The sequence below is a fragment of the Helianthus annuus genome, chromosome 4 (assembly GCF_002127325.2).
Source record: "Helianthus annuus cultivar XRQ/B chromosome 4, HanXRQr2.0-SUNRISE, whole genome shotgun sequence".
Taxonomy (NCBI): Eukaryota; Viridiplantae; Streptophyta; class Magnoliopsida; order Asterales; family Asteraceae; genus Helianthus; species Helianthus annuus.
Window position 1 is genome coordinate 168,427,034 of NC_035436.2, and position 16,298 is coordinate 168,443,331.

General features: G+C 37.6%; 2 long non-coding RNA genes across 2 annotated transcripts; both read right to left on the reverse strand.

The window, feature by feature from the left end:
- Window positions 1-4,025: 4,025 nt before the first annotated feature.
- Window positions 4,026-6,071, reverse strand: LOC110935063. The gene is made up of 3 exons (XR_002588838.2): window positions 5,932-6,071; window positions 5,351-5,417; window positions 4,026-4,259 (listed from the first exon to the last, which is right to left on the reverse strand). It is a non-coding gene; the product is annotated as an uncharacterized LOC110935063 (long non-coding RNA).
- A 1,932-nt stretch (window positions 6,072-8,003) lies between these two features.
- Window positions 8,004-8,750, reverse strand: LOC110935062. The gene is made up of 3 exons (XR_002588837.2): window positions 8,517-8,750; window positions 8,318-8,414; window positions 8,004-8,158 (listed from the first exon to the last, which is right to left on the reverse strand). It is a non-coding gene; the product is annotated as an uncharacterized LOC110935062 (long non-coding RNA).
- Between the last annotated feature and the right edge of the window lie 7,548 nt (window positions 8,751-16,298).

The window sequence follows — 16,298 nt, forward strand, 5'->3', positions numbered from 1 at the left end:
ATTTGTCTTTATAAATGAGTTGTTAATTATAAATGTTTTATTTTTACAGTAAGGGTATATATATGTCATTTCACACCACTTAACTGGACAAACTAACTGTCACACCCCAACCGATGGCGGAATCATCGGGGCGCGGCACTGAGCGAAACAGATTGTCCAGAAGTTTCCACAACAACTATTATATAAATTTAGTTTAAATGACACGTCCCATACCGTGTCCCAAATAAATAACAAGTTATCACAGAAAGCAACAAGACAAATAACTCCGTTCCGACAACTCAGATTTAATTATTACAGACAAATGTTTATTGTTTCTAGACTCCCTAGCCTTGATTTCATCACCATGCACCTAAGCATCCTAGCAACTTAAGCACCTGTCACATACGTTAAAATAAAGTCAATACATATAATGTAAAGGTGAGCACACAAGTTTGATAATAGTATATAGAGTTGGAATAGTTTACGCATAACCAGGCACGTACACAGAGGAAAACGGTGCATGTTAATTATCGACATGGGACCATCGGTACCAACGACTGCGGGTTGACCGTCCGAGACGGTTCGCAATACATGATTACCACCGTAATCCATGCAAGTATTTGTCCTTAACAACCCCCGTGTGAACGGGTGCTGAGTCCAAACTATAGTACTATGTTGCTAAGGCAGGTAGATAGCACTCCACGTGTAAACATAATAAACAGCATTCATTTAGTCAAATAGCACATGCAATTCGGTCAGCGTTCAAATAGTTTGTGTTTGATTGTGATTTGATAGGTAACGTATGTAACACCCAAAAGTGCTAAAGCAAAAAGGGATCGAGTATACTTACAGTGATTGATTGTGGATTGAAGGGAGCGCTGAGAGTAAGATTAGCCTGAATAGTTCGATAGCATAACGATAAGCAATGCGGAAAAGTAAACAAGTGTGAATGGATCGAATGGGCTGGTCGATCGAACGGCAGGTTCGATCGGACGGCCTGTTCGATCGGCTAGTATATCCGGTTGGACAGTCCTGTTCGATCGGCCGGTTGACTCGATCGGCTGGACCATTCGAGTGGATTGTTTCTTCCTCTAGTGTGTTTGTGTTAGAGGATTTGAACTTTTGAAGTTCTTGTTGCAGTATTTGAGAACACTGAAGTGTTCCTACCTTTTCAAGTCGTTCGATCGAACGATTCGTTCGATCGGCTAGCTCACTCGATCGGCTAGCTTACTCGATCGGCTAGGAGCTTCAAAGTTAGCCCTCAACTGAATGTCACTAGATCGAACAGTCTGTTCGATCGGCTGACATTCTCTACTACGAACGAGTTGTGAAAATGGTTAAGTGTTGAAGCACAGTATCTCATGATCCGAACAGTAATGTTTACCAATCGGGCGACCCATTTGGTTGAACATTACTTCGTCAATACTATACTTCGAAAGTTTGGAAATGTGGGACCATGTGCTAGCCGATCGGCTGGCCCGGTCGATCGGCTGGTATGTCCGATCGGCTGGGCTGTTTGAACAGCCTAGCCGTTCGGCCAGCATTTCTGACCTGGTCGGCCTTTCGTCTAACACTTGATTGTTTGTTTATTTGTCATTCTTTCAAGGCATCTTGACAACGTGTTGAACTATGATAACCTTTGTTCCTACCTGTTCCCTTGGCTCGAACAGGAATCACCCAAGTCCGGCCGGTTGAACGGTTTGGAATGTCGGTTTAGAGTTTAACCGATATCGGGTTAACCTTGTATATAGAATCCGAATCTTGAACCGCTTAACTGTTAGAAGGATTGGTTAGCCGGTTCAAGCTCCGTTTCTATTGATTTGAAAGCATTGAGTGTAAAAGAGTTGAAAGAAAGTTGGAAATCCATCTTTCAATCCTTCACATCATGAAAATGTTTAGATCTATGATGGATCTTAACTTGTTTATGTGGAAATCGGTTAGATCTAAGCTAATTATAGTGGAATGAGGCCAAAACATGATGTTCTTCAAGAACACCATGATGACATCACCCAAGAACACTTAGATCTTGGTGATTTCACGGTTAGAATCCAAGTTTTGAAAGATAGAAAGGTGTAGAATCAAGTAATGATCAAGATCGTACAAGAATTAGAGTGAAAACTTACCGGGATTGAGAGAAATCTGAGAAAAGGTGAAGAAGATAGCTGGTTCGGTCAGAGCTTTCCAAAAATGGAAAGTATGACAATGACAGCCCTATTTATAGGCTTCCAAAAGAGGAAAGTGGCAGCCGATCGGCTGGGAACTCCGATCGAGTGGGCAGCTCGATCGGCTGGCAAGGTGCTAGCCGATCGGCTGGCCTGTTCGATCAGGATGTTTCCTGTTCGATCCGCCACGCACTTCGAGTATTTAGCGACGATTTTCGACGTTTCGATTCCGACGTATGATGATATGATTTCGATAGAGTTCCTAGTCAAATTACTTTTAATCCCAACCACTATATCTAACACAATCTTCTATAAGTCACGTTTCGATGTCGGTTTCGATTGAGTTCGATTGTTTTTCGAGTTTCGATTCGATTTTCGATTGATTTGCTTGAATACCACACCAAACATAAAGTAAGCACGCACAAGCAACACATAAGGCACACACACACGTATAACAATACCACAATTCAATAATTCAATAATTCGAGTCTCGAGTTTGATTGATTGTTAGATCGGCTTGATTACTAATTAGGTTAACTTTATCGCATTGTTACTTCCTATCATTCACAGTCGTAGATCGGTTCGCATTAAAACACGTTCGATTACTTCGATTCTTGCTGATTACAACACTTACTTCACATAATACAACTAAAACACAAAATCGACTATCTACAGTCAAAGAAAGTCAAAGTTGACTTGGACTTTGACTTTGACTTTGACATTCGAAAACACGGGGTGTTACATTAACCCCCATCCGCGTCAGGGATTATCTGGGAACGAAATTGCAAAAGTTATGGACTATAGCTGTAATTTTAAAAAGTTAGGGACTAAAGGTGAAAAATGGCAAACCACATGGACTATCCGGGCACTTTTCTCTTTTTTTAATATCTGATATTTTTGGTTGAACATTTGTTAGAATATATCGGTTACCCCATATCATTTTGGTTGGATGCTTGTTTGAATTTATGGATTATATCATATCGTTTTGTTTAAATATTAGGTAATAGACGGTATTAATGTGATAAATTATATATATTTTTAGTATATGTAAAATACTAATATATACAAATGTGTAATAACAAATTATCTATGGTAAAAAAAATTAGCCTATGTTTAGCTCGGCTTTATGGATTATATCATATCATTTTGATTGAATATTAGGTAATAAACAATATTAATATTATAAACTAAATGTATTTTTTAGTATATGTAATATACTAATAGATACAAATATGTAATAACAATTTATTCTATGGTAAAAAAAAATTAAACTATATTTACCTAGGCCCAAGTTCATAGTTTAGACCCGTCATAGAAAAAGAACATTCACATTTTTGTATGATTGGATATTGATAATAAATTAAACAACTAAAACTTACTTTAGTCAATTAGTTTAACTTAATACTTGAGAATATTAAAACCAACTCAACTACTCAAGAACTTAATAAATTGACCAAAGACATATTTTCATAACTGAATCGGACGTAAAATCGGTTTTCTTACTAATCTATTGGTCGGACCAGTCAGACCAAATTTATAAACCGGATAACTTTATAAATAATCAAGAAAAAACTCCATAGAATAGTAAATATATATTTATATCTACTCATGAAGATATAAATAATAGCACTAAATAATTAATGACTAAAAATAAATATATAATTATGTTGCAATTTAATGATTTATATTTTAAATCAAAATCTCCGAATCTTTTTATTTATCCTTATGTTGCCTAATTGCCTTCTTAAATTATAATTACCTTCTTTTTAAAGGCAATGGGGAACTTATTTCATTAAAAAAACAAACAGACCATAGCAAGAAGGTGCAACCAAAATACAAAATAAGAAATAAAACATACAGCTACTACTGTAAGACCCTTACAAAAACATTGAATATTTCATATAATATAGTGTGCATTTATATATCAAAAATGTCCTTTTTCAAAAACATCAGCGTAACGACATTTACATAAAGTGCAAAACATTCAAACGATGTTTACAAAAGTTTTACACAAGTTTTTAGTAACAAAAGAACTAATATAGATGCGGAAGCTTCATTTGTATGTGTGTTCGGTTCTCTCGCAAGCTTGATCGTCATCCGAAAGTTCGTTGTAGTTACCTATAATCAAAATGGTCATAAATGTCAGTTATGAAAGTTTATAAAGTATTAAAACGAGTCCGCAAAGCAAAACAAATATCATAGCAGCTTTTGCCAATTTTGTGACCCGTCGCGTGCGGGATTTGAATTATCCTTCACATGACGCGAAGGCTGTCGCGGGGCGCGAGACCACTACTTCGACAGAAAATTTCTAATGCAGAGCTGCATATTTTTAGCAAACTCATTTTTTGCCTAAACTGACATAACTCTCTCAAATTTTATCCGATTTAAGTCTCGTTTCTTCCTACGTGATCGTAATTCATTCCCCATCATATGGAGTTAAAATCCGACATCTGAAGTAACAGAATTCTTAATTTTAAGATCTCAGCTTTATATTATGTTCAACTCATTATGACCCATTCATGTTTTAAACATCAAACTCGTCTAATCATTTTCAGTTTCGTACTAACATCACAACCACAACCACGGATGTTTCCTAATACTAGGGACTTTAATCATAAGATTTATGCGCCCGTTATCTGTTATGTATTATGTTTATTTGACCCATTCGACTACAACTAGTCGAACATTCTTAACACAGTTTCCTTTATGCAGAATTGTGCAATTCTAGTCATACTCAACACCTGAGTTTTTGACTTTTAATCCGCATTCCCGATTCTCGGATAATACGTATAATGACTTCCTACCCATAATCCGGGTATCACTTCAAAGTTATTAATCATGCAACCTTCCCGGTTTACATCAATACTTTAATTTGACCCATTCGGTCTTCTTAGCGAGGTCTATCGCTTTTATACAACCAAAGTATCATTACTTTAGTTTTTTAACCCGTTTGGTTTTATTAGCGAAATCCATCACTTTTATACTACCAAACTTTCATTATTCAAGTCACTTTGACCCGTTTGAATGTTATAGTGAAATCCATCACTTTTACCTTCTACTTATCGCTAGCCTCAAATTAATCTGTTCGGTTTATTCATACAGAATCCACTGTTTTTAGTATCAACCAAACTTCATAATATTGCATTTATCATTCAACATAAATAGACATAAAATACTAACGAAAATCTACGAAGCATATAGCCGCGTACCTTTAGAGCTTTCCCTTTAAGCGGGTATCCGTTCCGCCTTGACCACTTGACGATTCGCCCAATTTGCCTATAGAGTTCAATTCGAATATATCACTTAGAACTCAATTTACAATATTTAACACATAACACGTCTAACTAATCTATTAAGTGATTCTTTCGTATTTCTCAATATTTCAAGATCACTTAGAAAGTTTGTCGAACATCTTATGGGCAAGATTATTATACTAACATGATCAAGTTCATGATTAATAATTTAACCATGTTCAATCATCATTTTCAAAATCATATGTCTATTATGCATAAACAACACCTAGACTTGTATCATAACAATCAAATAGCACCAATTCATCACTATAATTCAAGTGTTCATCCTTTTATTCATAAAACCCATATAGCCTATATATGATTAATCATTCAACCGTTAGGTTATGATACAAAATCACTAAATTCTTATTTAGGGTTTGTTTCTAGACTTGTAATCATATCAACTTTTCCATATCATCAAACATTCATTCAAGAATTTCATTTATGAGAGTTCATGAAAAATTCATAACATCACCAAATATTAAAATTGGACATACCTTGTGATCTCCTAACTAGAGTGATCACGAATTTAGCTTGTAACTAATCTTTAATCAAATTCCTTCTTTGATTTTGAGGGATTTTGGTGAATTTAGGGTTTTAGAAAAGAACTTCCTTTGCTCTGGGGTTTTAGTCGAACAGATACACACACAAGTGTGTATTTGTGTGTTGAAATTTCTATTTATTCAATCTGTTTTCAAGTTTGCCCCTTTTAGTCCCTTTAATTTTAAGATTTGTAAAATGGGTTAGAATCCCTTGATTCTTCATCATTCGATAACATATAATTAACTAGGTTAAATATTCCTAGTTTTATTTTTGCTAAGTTATTATTAACATAATTAATTATTCATATATACAAATATATATAATTGATATTTTTGGGGTGTTATAGCTACATTCACCGGTACAAAGTTTTAAACTATAAAATCAAATTTACGCCACTCATTCCATGAGACTTTTTTGAACTTAGATTTATGTATCAAGCAATCGTAGGTTGTCTCCTTGATCTCTTCCACCAGCTTATGTCTATTGAGATCCATACCTTGGAATCTCTTTTTATTTCTTGCATTCCAAATGCTCCACAATGTTGTAACAAATATAGCGTGAATTACTCTTTCTTGTTTAGTGATTCGACTAATCCACCAATGCTCTCCGCAGGGTCGTTCCTACATTTTTGGAGACCTAAGCGAACTACGAAGTGGAGGCTCTTTCGCAATTATCTTTTTCAACATATTTAGTAACAAAACCCTCCTCCTTTACCCAGGCTTGGGACCAATATTTTTAAACTAAAAATTTTATAGTTGGCAAAGTTAACAAAGTTTTCTTTTTGAAAATTATATGTTGTGCAATTTTTGTAGATAAAAGCTTTTCCAACTCTAACAATTCTTCGATGCTTTCTGGTTTCTTCACAAGATTGCAAATAATGGTGAAGATGCTCTCAAGATCTAAGGTAAGACTATATGAATACCAGACTAAAGTTTTGTTAGTATATTATAAGAGAGGAAAAAAACACATGGTAAAAATGTAATATTAATCTCTTGTAGAAGTAAGTCAGGAAACATGAGAGAAGAAAGAATATACATCTTTTTAGTAAGATCAATAGTTATGGTACCCTAATGATTTGTCAACAGAAAGAAATGCAAATAATAGTGAACAAGCAATGACAGCCCTAGCTAACATGTATCCAACTGGATATATTGAGCAAATGGAAAACATGAGAAACTAGCCCTCCCGCTAGAATTTCTAAACCAAAAAAGATGTTTTCTGCGATTCTGAATTACCAAAACCTTCATCAATGCATTTTGGTGTATATTTGATAAGACTATAAGAGTTGAAAGACACTTGGAAAGATGTTAGAACCCTTTTTTCAGGATTGTGGTATGATTGGTAGACTTAAACTGATATTCATGCATTCTCCTCTTTGTAAGAAATGATACTTCAGAAACCATGATTCAACTGCTGGATTTCTGTAAAGCACCTCAGGAAGGTATCTTTACCATATTTTCTTTGCAATGTTGTAGAAGGCGCTAGGCGCTAGTTGGGCGGTGAGGTACCACCTAGGGATTAATAGGGATTAATCGGAATGGATTTTTATGTATATTATTACAAACTTATATAAATATATAGTTAACTTTATACTTTTTATATACAAATTTACAAGTTTGGGAACCATATATAAAGTTGTGAAAGATAGAGGGGGTTAATGTTAAAATACCCAAACTTAATTAAACCTAACCCACCAACTCTTTCATTAAATGGCCGTTCTTCCCCTCTCATCAGACATGGCGCACAAGAAAGAAGCAACGAGGTAAGAACTCATTCCATTAAATCGATTTGGTCCAATTTTGACCGATTATGTCCGATTTTTGACCAATTTTCCCCGATTTTGACCACTGCTGCCTAGTTTGATCGATTTGCCAAAATCCAGGCGGCAGACCTCCGATGAGCGTTTAATCACCGCCTAGCCGCCTAGGCGCGATTTCTGCAACATTGTTTCTTTGTTCAGCTTTCATGGTAAGTGCAAAGTACAAAATGGTTGTCTAATTTGCCATTTGCAAGTTGCAGCAAGATACAATGCACAATAAAAAACAACTCAGAAGGAATTCAAATTCCATCCAAACATCATAGACAACGAAAAACATACAAGGTCAAGAGATAACACAAATTTCATGTGATGTGCTTTAACTATCATGCCTGAGTCTCTGAGCTTCCGGATGCCCTAGTTCCCTAAACAAGATATTAGCAACAAAATCATCAAATACGCCCTAAGAGATTAACAATGAAATCAACAAATAAGCCCTGAAGGCCTAAACACAAACTGACTGAAATACAAGCCAACCACAAGATATACTGATTACGCCCAAATAACCATTGTTACGATGTTACCTGTGTTCTTCAATTGATATTGCCATGCGATGATTAGCCCCAAATTAAATCGCAAAATTGAGTGAAATACAAGTGTCTGTCTACCAAGTTCCAAGTTCTAAATAATCAAATCGACAATCGCAAAACTGATTTAGTTTCTGTTTGAGGGTTTGAGCAATATATACTGATTACGCCCAAATAGCCATTGTTACGATGTTACCTGTGTTCTTCAATTGATATTGCCATGCGATGATTAGCCCCAAATCTGACAGCCCTATAGTCGGCCACCGCCCTAATTGTGATGATTACATACCGGGTTACTCAATCGACCCTGATTTTACGTTTCTTCATGGCCTCGATTCATTCATAAGTCTGATTCTTCGCACGTCTGATTCATTCGCCGCGTTTTGAGGTTTCTTTATGGATTAGGTTTAGCGGACTGATGTATATGGACGATTGGGCCTAGAATATTTAGTGAATACAGTTTAAATAGGCCTAGTATAACAAAATTTGGTGGCCCTTCAATCTTGGTGGCCCTAGGCTTGTGCCTAGAGTCTTAAGCCCATTGGGCCAGCCCTGTCTCCATTAACTCTTTGATTGTGTCACCTATTTGCCCAGCAGCAGCTTTAATCCATGATAAAATGTGTTGCCAAATTTACACAGTTTGTCTACAAGTTAACAAAAAGTGATTTGTTGTTTCACCATCACCATTACAGAGCGTGCATGTTGTGTTATGTACCGGTACATCCTTCCTTTCCAGCGCTTAAACAATTAGAATTCTGTCCTGAGCCACTTTCCATGCGAACACATTTGCCTTCGGGGTCGCAATCATACTCCAACAAAGTTGCTTGTCGGGAAATTCATGTCCAGATTTTTTGACAACTCACCACGCACCGTTTTCACACTAAATCCACGGTTCATCCTTCCACTGCCACACATCCCTGGATTCTGTCATCTTTTGCTGATTTAGGAACGTATACAAAACCTGCATATCCGCTATTTCTTCCTCTAACCGTGGTGTCCTTATCCTTGCTCATTCCCAATACATACCCCTGTTTATTATTTTGTAATGTTGTTCTATCGTTGCCCTTTTGTTTTTCGCTAACTGGTACAATGGTGGGAAACTCTCCTGAAGAAACGTCCCGTTCCGCCATCCGGCACACCAAAACATAGTTTTGTTGCCCTTCCCTACTTTGCTTCTTAAACTTAGATTCACATTCACACCATACTTCTCACATTCTTTACCTACCCCCATAATAACTTTCCATACACCCGCACTTGCCATCTTAATTGGAAAAGATGTCACATTTCTTGGGTTGTAATGTAGAGCTTTCACTACTTTTGGCCATAACTAATCTGGTTCCATCTTTAACCTTCACCGCCACTTTAATAATAACACTAGATTAATTAAGTTCTCTTATGCCTCCAACCCCTAGTCATCCATATTCTTTGATGCCACTACTTTCTCGATCTAACCCATCTTACTTTTTTGTTTAACCCACATCCACCCCTAAGAACTTCCGTCTAATGCCTTCTAGAGTTTTTATCACCGATATTGGAGCTTTATACAACGATAGATAACAATTTGGTAGACTACCGAGTATCGGTTTCACCAATGTTAATCTTCCCACAAAAGATAGTAGTTTCGCTTTCCAACTTGAAAACCTTCTATTAAACGTATCTATCACTTCCTTCCAATTTACCTAGATTGCCTTTTCAAGTGAATTAAATATATTAAAGATTTTGAACCTATCAAAGTTCCCCGTACACCTCTTTATTATAATTTAATTTGCTTTTCTTCTTTTCAAGTCAATCACCCCTTATCTCACATAGTTACAGAGATAGATGAGAGAGAGGCACGTGAAGCTGTGATGCTTCCGGCCAAAATCAACTACGTTCAACACAAGATCCGACGAAACACTTGCAAGATCCGGAAATATCGTTCTTCTCCTAAAAGATCCGGTGAAGTTGTGATGCTTATGGCTATATCGTTTTTCTCTTTCAAGATCCGAGGAAACACCTGCAAGATCCGGTGTCACAATCTTTTAATTACCGATCTAACTATATAACCTCCCGGCCCTCTGGTCTGATCACCAACCACGGAACCAACCGGGCGGTTCGATGTAAAAAGGTTCCAACACCCTTAGCCGGACCGCCAGCGACACCGATCCCCCGTCTGACCGGTCCAGCTGGCCGGTTCGGTCTGGTCCGGTCGTGAAAACACTGCTTAATCGTTCAAAACAAATAGTAGTGTTTGGTTTATAAGAAACAAATAGTATTGTTTGGTTTATAAGAATAGAAGGCGAAATAAAATGAACCATTATGATAAAATGAAATAAGGAGTATTTGGTGGGTCAATGTAATGGAATTACCTGTTACACAAGGAATCTCATTCCCTTTAAATACATCAAATTCATTTCATCCCCACCCCTTCATGTTTTTTTCACTTCATTATTTCTTTCACCCTTCAATCTTCATCACCCTCCTACCACAACTGCTGCCGCCACCACCACCACCCACCGCCGCCGTTGCCCATGACCACAACCACCTCCACCACCATGGCCACTCACCACCGATTTTATTCTTTCGTCTTTTCCAACCTATCAAACAACAAAAAGTAATGATTATATTTCCTCATGGTAACCAAACAAGACAATAGAAAGGTAATGATTCATTTCATTCCTTCGTCCATTCCATTACCTCGTCCATTCAATTAGCTCATACCAAATAGATCCATACTCTCTTTAGATTGCATTACTTCCTTTTGCATGTTAACTATGAACATAACGTTTGTAAACCTTTATCGTTCATCTGTTTTACGTTGTCATGAAATGAGTTTTGAAGTTTATAATTAGTATACATTGTTTCTTGAAAAAATAAAAAAATATATATTTTTTTAAGTTGATAACTTATTTTTGACCTACGGGTTTATAAATGAAAGAAAACAGCTTAAGCAAGAAGCTCAAGCAGTGAGTACATGTACAAAATACAAACAAAAAAGATGACCAACCCTTAATAAGCAATTAAAGAGGCTATAGAAGACAACAGTACATTACAATGGAAAGTTTATAAATTCAAATGTCTTCCATTTCTCAGTCTAACTCAGTCTAACTCTTGAACTTTGGCACGAGCACTGATCCAAATGAATGAACAGGTCTTTATGTTAGCAATATAACTCTGGACAATGAAGTAAATTTATTGTTGAAGACCAACTCGTTTCTCGCTTTCCATATCACCCAACAAGTGGTGGCCATAGGGGTGCAAACGAGCCGAGCGGCTCGCGAGCTACTTGAGATCGGGTCGATAAAAATCTCGAACGAGCCGAGCCTTATCGAGCTCGAGCCCGAGCTTGAAATTAGGATCGATTAGATATCGAGCCCGAGCTCGGGCCTTGTATGTGTAGCTCGTTTAGGCTCGACGAGCCTTATCGAGCTTAGTATACTTTAGGGTTCAAACTATGTATTATTTTTGGATGATCTAGATGTTCTTTTTTAATTGAGTTCTCAAACTATCGAGTCGAGCTCGAGCCAAGCCTTGGCTCATTAACAGCCAAAAAACGAGCTCGAGTCGAGCTTTAGCTTGTTTTAACTCGCGCCATAAATGCTTAGATCGAGCTTTCGAGCCGAGCTCAAGTTTTAAGGTTTACTAACGAGCTGAGCTTGAGCCCAAAATCCAAGGCTCGAATCGAGCCGAGCTCGAGCTTCAGAAAGTTGTAACGAGCCTAGCTTGATTAAGGCAAGGCTCGGGCTCAGCTCGACTCGTTTGCACCCTTAGGTGGCCACAATGACAAAGACGACCTTTTTGTTTGTTTTAGACATTTGAAAGTGTCGAATATACTTCAATAGCTCCACCGCACTAAGCAGGAATCTTGGCATAGGGATTTAATCCATTGGAAGATCAGCAACCAAGCGTAGTTCACATATTCACAAGAGATCAGTACATGGTCTACTGGTTCATAAGCCTCATTGCACATATCTCATTAAACCGATGACAAGCCAACTCCCCTTGTAGTCAAAGCCTCTTTGGTAGGAATGCGATTTAAGACCACTCTCTACGTGAAACAATAGATTTTATTCGGAATGCAACCCCGACATGAAAGACCCTTTGTTTTCAGGATCAGGACCATGAATCCATCTCTCTACGAAGATCGCAAACCATGAAAATCTCATAAGAAACACTCCTTTTCCAAAGCCACCTATCACTATTTTAACTAATGTTCCAGCCGTTTAGGAGCTGCAAACAGTTGAGCCAGTTCGAGAACCAAGAAACAAAGCCCTATGAGTAGTTATACCTTTGCCAAATGGTGCAAAACTTGTCAAATTCGAGTGAGAAAAAAACTAGGAAATTATTCCTTTAAAGTGTAATTCCCCACCCATTTGTATAGCTAAAACAATGTTTATCGCCCTACCCCACACAAACCATCAATCAACTATGAACATCCACCTGTGTAATGCTCAAGATTCGACCAACATTGACTATATTTTTTCACACACTCCTAGAATCAGTTTTCCCGTAATACTAGAATAGCCCCTTGTGCTACGGTGAAAGGCAACCACGACCCTAACCCACAGCTAAGAACTTTCATTTTTGAATCTCGTGCACCACTTAACCATCAATGATTTGTTTGTTGAGGATAGGCTCCTAATTCCCAGCCCCCTTGATCCTTAGGAGCTACGACTTTGAACCACATCACCCAAGTAATCTTATTTTTCTCCAAGTAACCACTTCATAAAAATTTCCATCTAATCTTTTCCAAATGTTTTTAGTCTTGAACCGGAGCATTAAACAGATAAATATAGTAAGTAGGAAGGCTACCCAAGACCACCTTGATAGGAGTCCCCCTTTAACCGAAATAAATTGTTCTAGCCTTCGACATAGGCAATTTACTTTCAAATCTTTCCACCATGGGCCTCAAATTCTTAACAAGTTCCATATTGGCAACAGCCGGAAAACCAAGGCAATTACACGGAAACCACCCAGCTTTACAGTTGAGAATACCCACCATTTGAGAGATCTCCCCTTCTCCACCCCAATGCTAAATAATTGACTTTGTGAGAATTAACTTTAGAACATGAGGATAAATGAAAACATCTAAGCAAATGAGCAAGATTTTAGAAGTTGGAGGATGACCAATTACCCACGAATAATACATCATTTGCATACAAAATGTGAGACATGATGGAAACCCTAAGTGGCGTATTGACTACATGAAAGATGCCCATCGAGCAAGCACTAGTCATGGCCACATGTAAAGTCTCCATGGCCAAAATGAATAGAACAGGTGATAAAGGGTTCCCTTGCCTAACCCCCCCCCCCCCCCCCCCCCCTTTAAGTATTGAATTCCAAAGTCGGTGACCCGTTGACTAGGATAGAGGTTCAAGCCGAAGAGAGACTTCCTTTCACCCATTTCCTCCAAAGTGCAGGGAAACTCATTTGATAAGAGGATGGACTCCAAGAACTCCTAGCTAAAAGAGTCAAAAGCTTTCTCGAAGAGTACCTTGATAAGCATAACCTTCTTCTTTAAACTTTTTACCCATGAAAAACTTCATTGGTGATTAATGGACCATCCAAAATACTTCTACCCTTAATATATGTCGTTTGCACCTCGTTAACCACTGAGCTAATTAATAACCTTAAGCATGTTTACAAGAACTTTGGCTATCACCTTCATAATACACCCGATGAGATTAATAGTACGAAGGTCCTTAATAAAGTCAGGGTTAGGGATGACAATGAGTCGGATTTAGGTAATCCCAACCCCAAACCCGGTTAAATAAGTTTGTCCCAAAACCCGTTGGGTTTCTAGCGGGTAAATACCCATCGGGTATCAGGTATACCTGCGGGTCGGGTAAAGGGGTATATCACCAAATCCCAAACCCATCCCAAACCCGATTAACCGACCTCAAACCCGCCCCAAATGTGTCGGGTTTCTGCTTTACCCGTCAGATTCGGGTTCGATTGCCATCCCTAGTCAGGGTTGGAGGATTTCGGGATTAAGGTTACAAAACTCAAGTTGCAGCCCCTATTTATCATACCATGCACGTAAAAAAACTCCAAATAAATTTTTTTGGTTAGTTACAGCCCCTAATGAAGTTGATAACTGGCCCATGACCCATGTTAATTATTAATCATTTTATTAATTTGTGCATAAACAAATAATAATTTGGTTTGTAATCCCAAAGTAAAAAAAAGAAAATGGATAATACTCGGTCCGCAAATCACGCAACAAATTACATCCCGGAAACTGAAAGAAAAGGAGAAAAAGGGGCGCCGGGGAATAAAATTAAACTAGGTTTATAGCCCGCGCGCTTTGCGGCGCGTGCCATCTATTGTTGAACAACTTATGCTTTATAATAAGAAATAATATATTTTTTAAATAAATATACAATAAAGCATACACGTCTTGTTTTATATCTCATCTACAAAACAATGGATCACCACATCCACATATAAATATATATAATTAACTGATAAACTTCATGAGAAACTAAAGGATTTTATTAATGAAAAATGTCATCTTACAAAGGCAATGGACTTGTGGCTAAGCAATAAACTTCTCTGTCATTAGAAGATAAGTTGTACCACCAACAAAGGGGCATTAAGTTGTACACAACAGAAGAATTATTTATAAAACAAAGGCAATGGACTTGTGGCTAAGCAATAAACTTCTCTGTCATTAGAAGATAAGTTGTACCACCAACAAAGGGGCATTAAGTTGTACATTAAGCTATATTAAGTTGTACCACCAATAAAGGGGCAGATGCAACGCAAAGTCGATTTTAATCTTGGAAATATGAACTGTTTGATTTGATGTGGTATCATGCTTTCTTTTGCTCAGTACTTCGCTCTTTTCTTTTTATTATTTTCCCAAGCTCAAAACTTACAATTATACATTTGATTTGAAGTTACTAATTACGATTGTATCATCTTCATCGTTTCTCTCTCTTCAAACTCACTCAACAGTTCGAGCATTCATTCAACAACTTCAATTCGCCACCGTAGGGCGGAACCGAAGCGCAGCTGCGTTTCGTTTCTCTCTCTTCAAACTCACTCAACAGTTCAATTCGCCACCGTAGGGCGGAACCGAAGCGCCGCTGCGTTTGCCAAAATACGGCGACGGTTCGTCGGAGGTTGTAGAAACGGCGGATGTAGAGAGAGAAGAAAGCCACGAAGATCTGAGAAGGATGATGATTGTGAGAGTTAATAAAATGTTGAATGATGATTGTGAGAGTTAATAAAATGTTGAATGTGAAAGATGACGCCGGATATCCAAGAGGTTTAGTGGCGGTTTGTTGTTGAAGTAAGATCTGGTGGTACGGCAGTTGTGGTGCTTCGGATGGTGGTTGTGTGGCAGAGAAAGATATGGTGGTTCTGGTGTTTTGATGGTGGTTAGGTCTTTGGAAAAACTGAAGGAAGGATGAGAGAGATAAAAAGTGATAAATTCAGGCTTTAAAGGGTGAAGAAGTCAGTGGGTTTGCACATAAAATATGCGTGGGCAAAGGATAATGTTGACATGTGGTTAATAAACTCAAGAAAACAATGTGGTGGCAAGGTAGAAAACCATGTGCTGGCAAGGCTTGAAAACACTGTTCATGAAGCCTTGCCAATAATATGTATATAATTGGTGTATATCACGATTCACTAAACACAGCCCATATCTGCACTTTATTTTGTTTAGCCAAAACTAGATAGAATAATAATTAAATTTTTATGGGTTTTTTTTTTTTGTTTCATTTATATATTAGAGGTGATAGTTGTAATACATTTTTACATAATTTTTTTTTTTTTTTAAACGGCAAATTTGGATCACTGACGGACCACTGGAGTATAATCGTGCCACCAGTGGAACCACCCGATCATATCCATCTCCACTAGGCATAATGCCTATACACCAATTCAGGAGGAAACCCAATAAATATGGGAAAAACCCCCTTGTGGGAATTGAACCCAGGACCTATTGGTCTCAAAGTCTTATCCCACCCCCAAGATGCACAGTTTCTCC